Below are 7,850 nucleotides of genomic sequence, written 5' to 3' on the forward strand. Positions count from 1 at the left end.
AAAAACGACAAACTGTAACGACGGATTCCTGACTGGAGATGGAGAAAAAAGGTGCTATGAACACGTGTCCGGAAATGCATCGTTGGCACGGTTTTCGGCGCTGACGAATAAAAATTCCTCCGACCACGTGCTGTGTGTTCCTTGTGTGTTGCAGGCTGTCTGATTGACGCAGAGTGCCGTAAGCAGCAGAGTGGTTCGGTCTTCTTGTCGGGAACAAGCAGGGATGGTGTTTGTATATAGCCAAGCAAATGGAAACGGTCGAGAGGCAGAACCGGGTCCTCCAAATCTCCTGGTCGTACACACCGCCGCCTCCGTGTACGTTCATCTGTCTGAGAGGACCCATGACCACACAAATGACTAAAAAGGGCTTGAAATGTTGTGTGATGTGGTTCGTACTTGCAAAGATACTTGTTTTGGTATAGCAGTGCTGCCACTCGATCGTTTCCATCAGCTTGGCCGTACATAAACACCATCTCGGCTTGTTCCCGACATGAATAGCGGACAAATGGTTCAAATGGCTCTGAGCACTATGGGACTCAACTGCTGAGGTCATTAGTCCCCTAGAACTTAGAACCAGTTAAACCTAACTAACCTAAGGACATCACACACATCCATGCCCGAGGCAGGATTCGAACCTGCGACCGTAGCGGTCTCACGGTTCCAGACTGCAGCGCTAGAACCGCGCGGCCACTTCGGCCGGCAAATAGCGGACAATTCGTCTGCTCACAGTACGCCGTGTCATTCACACAGCCCAACACACAAGGAACTCACGGCGTGTGGTCTTAGTAACTCTCATTCGTCAGCGCCATCTACCGTGACAACGACGCATTTTCGGACACATGTTTATAGGACTTCTTTTTTTTCTCCATTTCCAGATAGGAATCCGTTCCTGCATTTTGTCGGTTTGATTAATATTCACCCTCTATCGGTCCTTCGCTATTGCTAATCTATACAGTGTGATTCCATGATGTTCTTACAGACTTCAGAGTTGACAGAGAAGAGTGAATGTATCAATTTGACGTGGGGGACACAAGTACAGAAACGACGCAGTGGGAACTTACAAGCGAAAATTGTACTGATACCTCTCACTGTGGAACTCTTCCCCTGCAAGCTCTTTGCTTTGCGTATTTTGGAAAGAGGAGGTACGAACCAAAAAAAGGAAACATTGTCTAGTAAACATGGGCTCTAAAGTGCATACCTTGTGTTGTGTCTAGACAAGACAGCCTAGACACAATGAGAGGAAGCCGAAAGGCACGCGCTTAAACTCACGCAGGCTGGCGTGAGGTCTGAAACAGGAAACGTAATGAATGCTATAAAGAAAAGTACGTAGCTTCTGGAATACTTAACTTTAATCCACAATTGGTGAACATTGGTCTTGTTGATACAGTATTATCATCTCAATATAGCTTGGTGATGGTGCCTTGCTAGGTCGTAGCAAATGACGTAGCTGAAGGCTATGCTAACTATCGTCTCGGCAAATGAGAGCGTATGTAGACAGTGAACCATCGCTAGCAAAGTCAGCTGTACAACTGGGGCGAGTGCTAGGGAGTCTCTCTCGACTAGACCTGCCGTGTGGCGGCGCTCGGTCTGCAATTACTGACAGTGGCGACACGCGGGTCCGCCGTATACTAATGGACCGCGGCCGATTTAAAGGCTACCACCTAGCAATGTGGTGTCTGGCGGTGACACCACACCTTGAGATATATGAGCACTTGTTCAGTAGAACAAATGTGTTTCACAGTAGCAAAAATGGACAGGTGTTCATAGCTCTTAAAATGTGCACTTTAGAGCCATATTTACTGGATATCTTTTCTTAATTTGGTCCATACTCCCCTCTCTCAAAATATGGAAAGCAAAGAGCTTGCAGCAGAAGAGGTCCACTGTCAGAGGTATCAGAACGATTTCAACTCCGTCGTCTCCAGAAAAGGGTCCCTTACCTCATAATGACACATTTGACCTTCTCCAACATCACTGAAAGTTTGTATCATCATGACGGAATCACCGTATATAAACCATTTAAGAGACAACGTGAGAAGTCATCTTAGATTGTTTGCAGAAGACCTTGTCGTTTATTACCCCGTAAAATCATCAGAAGCCTGAAAACAAATGCAAAATGATTCCGACAAGAGATCAGCATGGTGCGAAAAGTGGGAATTGACCCTTAACAAACAAAAAAAATAATAAAATAAAAAATAAAGTCTGTTCAATTTCAATTACACGATAAATTCACAAATTTGAAGGTTGTCAATGCGAATGTTTACCTGTTTTTATTGTTGTGGTCTTCAGTCCAGAGACTGGTTTGATGCAGCTCTCCAGGCTACTCTATCCTGTGCAAGCTTCTTCATCTCCAAGTACCTACTGCAACCTGTATCCTTCTGAATCTGCTTAGTGTATGCATCTCTTGGTCTCCCCCTACGAGTTTTACTCTCCACGCTGTCCTCCAATACTAAATTGGAGATCCCTTGATGCCTCAGAACATGTCCTACCAACCGATCCCTTGTTCTAGTCAAGTTGTACCACAAATTTCTCTTCCTCCCAGTTCTATTCAATACCTCCTCAATATAGCTTTACTATATTCAATTTGAAACGGGAAGTGGGGTGAAAACTCACTTGAGTCAACGAATGACTCCTACTAGTATGTGTCTCGGATCGTTGTACAGCATTATGTAGTGTACGTCTACCAGGAATTCGCTGTTCAAGCCATCGCATCTTCTTCATGATTTTCTCCACTCTTGTTCGACAATCGCTAAAAAATGCAGCTATTTTACGCGCGTGCAATTTTCTAAAGAAACTGTGTGGACTGCGAGCCAGATAAAGCCGACAACAGCCGCTGCAGAGAGCGCAGATCGCGTTATCCGGCTCATTCTGTGTGCCGATTGCGCTGTCCCTTCAGTCTGGAACCGCGCGTCCGCTACGGTGGCAGGCTCGAATCCGCCCCGGGCGTGGATGTGTGTGATGTCCTTAGGTTAGTTAGGTTTAAGTAGTTCTAAGTTCTAGGGGACTGATGAAATCAGATGTTAAGTCACATAGTGTACAGAGCCATTTTCTGCGCTGTCCCTCGCGAGGTGTGATGTTCCGTCCGCGCCCACGTCAGCGTTAGCTGCCTCAACCAGCGTGACGTCGTTACCCGCGCAGACCTCTTCCCATAGATTTTAAAGAGCCTTAACCAGTCTCACGTATTCCTCGCGTGGTCAGGTTGTAACGTATATGCAACTAATATGTGTGTAGCTACAACAAATTTGTCCCTGTTCGTCAGTGAAAATGGACTCGATAAGCAACCTAAGCTATCAGTAAACGGAATCTAACCTGCATAACACTGTGTGCGTGTTATGAGTGTCAGTTTCACTGGCATTTAAGTCCTAGACAGACCGTTACATGATGATGATGATGATGATGATGATGATGTCCCATACTCCGAGGAGCGTAGGGGACGATGCGGGAGACCCGCACCACCGTACTAGGCAAGGTCCTAGTAGAGGTGGTTTGCCATTGCCTTCCTCCGACCGTAACGGGGATGAATGATGATGAAAACTGCACAACACCCAGTCATCTTGAGGCAGGAAAAATCCCTGACCCTGCCGAGAATCGAACCTGGGACGCTCGGAACACTACCGCAAGACCACGAGCTGCGGACTGACATGAAAAACTTAAAACCAGCATTTGGATAAGCTATCTGACTGCGTATTTGAATATGAAAACGCTACAGGAACAAATGAACTTGTAACAATGAATGCCTAAGGTATCTGACTGCGTATTTGAACAAGAATTTACAAGTGATACAGAATCTGGCTTGTGCAGCGGAATTTACTGGGTTAGAGTACATGGCATGTTGTGGTGTGTCAGTATTTCTGTTTTGGCCCTAAGTTTTCACTCACCTCTTTAGATGAGTGCCTTTTTCCATGTGGTTTACAGCAATTCGCAGCAGCATGCAGCAGCAGAGGCTAAAGCTTATTGTTACTAAGAATAAATGCAATGAAAAGGAGTTTGCTTGGGTCCTGTTAACTATTAAATAACTTGTGAGAAGGGATTTCATAAATGAAGTCTATTTAGAACTTCAGAATCATCTTAACCCATAATCAATAATAGACTATGGCAATTACAATGACATAGGTATCAATAACGCCTGAGTGAAAGAGTAACAGATTATTGCAATTTCAACGTTACATTAACATTTAATAACCACAGTATATTTATTAGCCTAATTAGATGTGGAGAATTATTATTATTATTTAGAGGATAAGGAGATTTCTTTAACTGACAAGCAAAACATGAGATCCAAAATCAGATCTTCACTCTGCAGCGGAGTGTGCGCTGAAATGAAACTTCCTGACAGATTAAAACTATGTTCCGGACCGAGACTCGAACTCGGGTTCACAGGAGAGCTTATGTGAAGTTTGGAAAGTAGGAGACCAGGTACTGGCGAAACCAAGACTGTGACGACGGGGCGTGAGTCGTGCTTGGGTAGCTCAGTTGGTAGAGCACTTGCCCGCGTAAGGCAAAGGTCCCGAGTTCGAGTCTCGGTCCGGCACACAATTTTAATCTGCCAGGAAGTTTCATAGCAGCGCACACTCCGCTGCAGAGTGAAAATCTCATTCTAGAAACATCCCAAGGCTGTGGCTAAACCATGTCTCCGCAATATCCTTTCTTTCTGGAGTGCTAGTTCTGCAAGGTTCGCAGGAGAGCTTCTGTGAAGTTCGAAAAGTAGGAGACGAGGTACTGGCGGAAGTAAGGCTGTGAGGACGGGGCGTGAGTCGTGCTTGGGTAGCTCAGTTGATAGAGCACTTGCCCGCGTAAGGCAAAGGTCCCGAGTTCGCGTCTCGGTCCGGCACACAGTTTCAATCTGCCAGGAAGTTTCCAAACATTGGATTATTACAAACTCGGACTAACATTCAAGAGCGTAACCCTGCAATTTCTTTTGCGCTATTCTTGCGAATTTTACCTTGAATTTCATCTTCAAGCATAGTTAAGTCATCTAAACCTCTCCTGGCTATATAAATGAAATCAGGCCTTGAGTGTGGTGAGATCTGCCATCACTGGCGTGAGGGCAGCGTGACACGTCTTCTGTCTCCGAGCTCTCGACCCACACTACCACTTCCATTCTCGCAGACAAATCTCGTCGCACAACAATGCTTAGACTAGCGCACCCATGTTTCGCCCTCATATTGTTACTATCGATATCTGAGTGCTTACACAATGCAAAGAATAGCGTCAAGTTGGATATATTGTTTTCAATGTAATGGAGACTTGTGACACACTCCTTACAAGGTGTTGTGAAACTACGTTCGACATGAGGGTTCCTGCTTGCGGTGTTAGTCTAAAGCCGTCGGCACACGGACCGTGCATCTGAACGTTGAGCGTTGAGCGTGCCGAGTTTCTGACGTCATGGCGTGGAATAGCACGTTCGGGAGTCTTTCCGAACGTGCAGAGCAATATCTGGCATGTCAGATATTCTGAGCGTGCGTCTGAGCGTTGACCAATGAGATGGCACAGCGCCACTACGTCACACGCACGCCGTCTCCCATCAGTACAGAGTTATAAGGCGCCATATTGGCGTTCATTTCAAACCTATATGTATATATGCCGTTTCTGAGCACCAGCAAATTGAGAATCACTGAAAAACCCGTTGTTAGTTGTGTGATTCGTTCCAATAAAATTGTGAGGAACATCGTATTCGTGGCAAAAGAATTATTGTAACCTGCGTATTATAAGAGTAGGCTATTTGAAGGCAGCGACACACTGAAGATCCACCAAAAACGCATTGTTCTTGGTACAATATGTTATAATTAAATTTCAATTAGTAACATAATTATCTACGAGTAACGGTTTTAGCAAGCTGTAATACAATATGAATAAGTACACCATAGGTATTAGGGGTTTAGTGTAATGGTTAGCGTCTCTGTCTAAGAAGCTCTTTTTGTTGGGGCGGTGGTTCGCGTCTTAACACTACAAAAATTTTTTTCCTAACATTCGCATTATTAGGTTCTGATACTTTATTATTAGTTTAATATAATTATACGCTATAATATTTGATGTTATGTAAATATAAGTTCAGCTTTTTTTGAGGGGTGACTTTGTTCGATTGGCTTAATCTACAGGACAGCTTGCGCTACTTGTATAAAGTTATTTTGTTCCTTTTTCTTTTACGCTTCGTAATTCACATGTTGCAAGGATTCTGCTACTGGGTAGGAACAGTGATCAAGTAAGACTGACCCTGGAGTTTTACTAAAATGTGGGAATGATGAAATAATGTTTATCGTATGCAGAGAAGTATTCCAACTTGTACCCCGCTGTTTGTAATGGAACTGTTATAAGTCTGTGTCCTTATTGATTGGACATGGTACTTTCCTTTTCGTGGACGATGGAGAAAATGTGCGTTTTAATAGAGCTAACGTGGGAATTTTACGCACGCCCGTTGAGTAAATAGTGTGATTTACGAACTACTAGAAACAACTGCCGCTGGAGTGCGTTGCGATCGCGTACACCACGTTGGGGCCCACGTGCCGTATGCACAAGTAGCATCGTTCCTGAGCGTTCAGCAGCACGTTGAACTTGGCACGCTCAACGTTAACGTTCGACAGCACGGTCCGTGTGCCGACGGCTTAAGCGATCGTGACCGGCGGTATCTGGTGGCCGTCCGCTTGCAGGATGGACTGCCAAAGCGACAGAACCCGCAGTCCGGAGGCAAATACGAATACGGCCGCCGTGCGTTTGTCGCGCCGGCCGCCGCGGCTAGGAAATGAGAAAAGTTTCCCCCCCGTCTGCCCAGCCACAAACAGGCCGCTCTCTCTCTCTGTAGTCGGAAAGGACCGCTGAATCAAAACTAATTATAACTTCTCCGCACCCCGTTTGCGACTGTAAATACTGGTGCTCTTGACGCGTTGGGGGGGAGGAACTTTGCTGTCCAGGCGTCGAAACAAGCAGCAGAAGATCTGTTTCACTACAGCCCCGCGCAGATGGCGAGACAGACTCCACTGCGAGGCCAACCCATGTTAGCAGCATAACGAGGCCGGGAGCGCAACCGTTTCTTTTAGTATCCGGAACGACGGTCAAAGCGCGATTTAGATAACCATTACAGATTCGTTCCGGCAGTCGCCGAGGTTGTGCTCCGCAGGGCGTGATTTAGTAGCGCTGTCAATGATCGGCTTTAACCTTCGGCGACCGCGCTGTACGCAGAAAGAAGTGGTCCTGAAGCCTTACGTCATGCCGAGCGGAGTGGCCGCGCGGTTCGAGCCGCCATGTCACGGATTGCGTGGCCCCTCCCGCTGGAAGTTCGAGTCCTCCCTCTGGAATGTGTGTGTGTGTGTGTGTGTGTGTGTGTGTGTGTGTGTGTGTGTGTTTGTGTGTGTGTTGTTCTTAGCGTAAGTTAGTTCAAGTCTTAGGACCGATGACTTCAGCAGTTTGGTCCCTCAGGAATGCACGCAGACATTTTTCTTACGTCATGAACGTTCGGGAAGCGATCACGTATCGTGTAAAGTCGTCGTCAGCACGAAAGGTTTGAACATCATAGTGCTTCACCATTCCTTTTACTATTGGACACGATACTCCTATACTCTCAAGTTTCCTATACTGTCTCCATGCTGTACACTGACTTCCGACAAATAAATCGAACACCGAAGGTTCTATCATCGAATCATCTTTTTGTATGTCGAAGGCGAAATTTCTTTTCACGTTCTAGTTACTGTTCAATGTTTACTTGCGTAATCTTTGAGAGGAACAGAGATCTTTGCGACAGGCAGAAATCATGCTTCAATTGCTCAACAACAAAAAAAGCTCTACAAATATTTAGTCTCATCTTATTATTTCGAAGTGGTACAAAGAATGGCACCTTGCTTCTAAAGTTCATAACAGCA

General features: G+C 45.7%; 1 non-coding gene across 1 annotated transcript; it reads left to right on the forward strand.

Moving 5' to 3' along the window:
- The first annotated feature begins 4,454 nt into the window (after positions 1-4,454).
- On the forward strand, positions 4,455-4,529 carry Trnat-cgu (transfer RNA threonine (anticodon CGU)). Its single transcript has one exon. It is a non-coding gene; the product is annotated as a tRNA-Thr (tRNA).
- The last annotated feature ends 3,321 nt before the right edge of the window (positions 4,530-7,850 follow it).

Source organism: Schistocerca serialis, chromosome 6 (genome assembly GCF_023864345.2).
Source record: "Schistocerca serialis cubense isolate TAMUIC-IGC-003099 chromosome 6, iqSchSeri2.2, whole genome shotgun sequence".
Lineage (NCBI taxonomy): Eukaryota > Metazoa > Arthropoda > Insecta > Orthoptera > Acrididae > Schistocerca > Schistocerca serialis.